At 31.2% G+C, this 3,047-nt stretch overlaps 1 long non-coding RNA gene across 1 annotated transcript; it reads right to left on the reverse strand.

The window, feature by feature from the left end:
* Nucleotides 1-624: 624 nt before the first annotated feature.
* On the reverse strand, nucleotides 625-2,675 carry LOC131655485 (uncharacterized). The gene is made up of 3 exons (XR_009299789.1): nucleotides 2,483-2,675; nucleotides 1,027-2,056; nucleotides 625-909 (listed from the first exon to the last, which is right to left on the reverse strand). It is a non-coding gene; the product is annotated as an uncharacterized LOC131655485 (long non-coding RNA).
* Between the last annotated feature and the right edge of the window lie 372 nt (nucleotides 2,676-3,047).

Below are 3,047 nucleotides of genomic sequence, written 5' to 3' on the forward strand. Positions count from 1 at the left end.
ATCTAAAAATGCCACTAGCAGTTCCCAACCAACTCAGAGGGTTCAGACAAGACAATCAGCCCAGAACCAAGGAGTACAAACACGTCATTCCATCACTATATCTCAGCTACTTGCCATGAGAAGGGCTACACAAAATCCAACAGCAGCATTTCAGCCACCAACAACTCAGAGACTAACGATGCCTTATAAGAGAAAGTCCACATAGAAAGTTGCAAGAATTATGTTTTTTTAGGACCACTAATTATGTACTTTAGGAGTATGATGTATCTATGCTTATTTTGAATCTTTAGGATCATCTATTGTGTAATTTAGGAGTATATTATGGAGTTATAACAATATTTTAGATGCTATATTCTGAATGTTGTATCTGCTATATTATGAATGCTATAAATCAAAATTTTGAATGTAGGTCCTCCTTCATTTTAGATTGTATCGACCAGGACCTACTTCTTATTAAAATGTATCAAAGTTGTCCTTAATTATTTATTAATTGCACATGGTATTAAATTATAGAAACAAAACTAGAAGGCATATATATCTAAAACTAAGCAAAACTGATATTAATCTGCAATTGTCATCAAAAGATTACATCAAAGTACCATAATCCATGTCTTACAACGTTAACATAAACTAAGATCACCTATTTTTAAACAACATACAAATCAACACTACAATAATCAGAATTAAACATATCAAGGCATAAAAAAGGATCTTCAACATCTTCAAGACGTTCTTCATCATCTCCTTATTGTATGTGTCATCCTTCATAAGCATCTTAATTTGTACCTCCTTTTTATCACATTTGAAACACTTTAAGAATGCATTTGGTGGTGTCTCTGGTTTGCCTTCATCACTTTGTTGGTTTTCATACCACATAAAGAAATTGCAGCCAACATTCTCATGTTCATCCTGCAAGCAAAATCAGTAACATCAAACCCATCTCAGGAAAACGAAGGAGAATATACCCAAATTATTCACAACATACGTACATATCTTAAAGTATATGCAGCCCCAAAAAAAGCTTACCCAAGTTCCTTCCTTTCTTCTTAACTGAACGTATCACAGCTATGGATCCACACATGCATGTTGGTTCGATTCCTGATTGGGATCCACTTGAAATTAGCGAAAAGGCGTTCTCAGCTCTCACATTTGTTCCACTGCCACTGTATTGAGCCATTGATGATGAATTTCAAAATTATGGTTCTGGAATTTGGGGTTTTATGTTTTGTTCTTCTAATTGTTAGTTTCAGCCATTTATCTTTCTCTTTAAGTGACTTAACAGACATAGTCAGCAAGGTTAAGTCACACCTAAGCACCGTTTGTGCCACATCACGTTTTTTGGAACAGAATCTGTGGACAAGGGCAACGCTGAAGGCGTTAGCCAACTTAAAGGACATAGTTGTAGCGAAATCAACATAAGGGACCAAAGTGTTACAATTAAATTACTTAAAGGACCACGGGAGTAATTTAGCCTAAAAATTAACTTTGATTTTTTGAATCATCTGCTTCAGCAAAATCGGTCCCAAATTTGCAGTTACTTCGATTTGTGTGGTTAAAACGGTTTTTTCCAAATTTTATAGACCCGATTTATTGGTCCAAACTAAATCAAACTAAACTACAGCTCAAAGTTGAACCGGTTCAACCGAATAGTTCAATCCAGTTTCAAAACAATATTTTCCCTTAGAAATAACTATTTTGTTCTCTTGGAGATATCTTCTAATCTCACTCAAAAACAACTTTTAAATGTTCGACTATCAATAATGAAAATGGTGCAAAATATTTCTACTTTTTAGATGAAAAATACATTGAGAAACAATAACACAAGATGCAAATTATTATAAAGACGACAAAAAACACAAGAGTACCGACTTTTGTTACAAACCCCTTCTGCAATAGCAATGATTATAGAACCCACTTTTGGTTTCATTGCATATACCACCTGCAACATAACCTTCAATATTACAAATTCTAGCACAACTGCGTTCACTAAAACAAATCCCTTGAAAATGATAAATCCTTCTTTCAGTACGTATTCCATCGATTTGTACCACCATCTCTGCATTCATTCATGGATCAATCATTAATATGATTAACACAAATATACCTTAATTAAATACTAAAATTTATTAAATACATATAATCAATTTCGGATATAATAAATCTTTAGATTAAATATACGATACTCTTCTAGCATTGTAGAGAGTTTTGATTTTTTTCTCCTATAAAAAATATTGAATTTTTCTCCTGTAATATTTTGGTTTTTTAATTCCCCCATAGATGTATTTAAACACTGAATTTGGGAGGATACATAAAAAAAGTTTACAGTGGTAACTTGTATATTTAGAAGGTAAAAGACATAGAATTTTCATTTTTCAATGAAAAATTTAAATTTTTTTTATAGAAAATAAACTGAATTTCACCTATATTACATATTACATATGTATTATATATTTAATCCTAAATATGTACTTATAAGACTTACCAGTAGCAAGGAGAATAAGACAAATGAATAAAAACTTGTTCATGATTTATACTCACTACAATCTTCACTTGTAGATCTATTAACACGTTAATAAACAAACTAACATTGTACTATCTATATGTAGAAATTGAAGGGTCTATGAAATTGTTTTATTGTTGTTGAAAACTTGGCCTTTAAATTCATTTTGGAGTTTATGTTCCTTCGGTTACTTTACTAGTTTCAATGAATTTACTATAGAACTCATGTTTGGCTCATGAAATATCTAAAATAATTTGCAACTCTTCTGTACCATATCTTGCATATATTCCATAAACATAACACTAAATAGATAATTTTTCCCTTAATATGTGTAAATACATTAATGATTATATATATGTTGTTATAACATTCATAGGATCACATACAAGAAGGAAAGGAAATAAGCAAAATGAAGAAAATTCTAAAGTGTGCCTTGTTTATGATTACATGTGTAAACAAATTTGTTGGGTCCTCGTATCTATTCTTTTTTTTTTTTTTTAGAATTTCTTTATTAACCCTCTTATGGAGGTGATTCTCAGCAAAAACC

This window comes from Vicia villosa, linkage group LG3 (assembly GCF_029867415.1).
Source record: "Vicia villosa cultivar HV-30 ecotype Madison, WI linkage group LG3, Vvil1.0, whole genome shotgun sequence".
Lineage (NCBI taxonomy): Eukaryota > Viridiplantae > Streptophyta > Magnoliopsida > Fabales > Fabaceae > Vicia > Vicia villosa.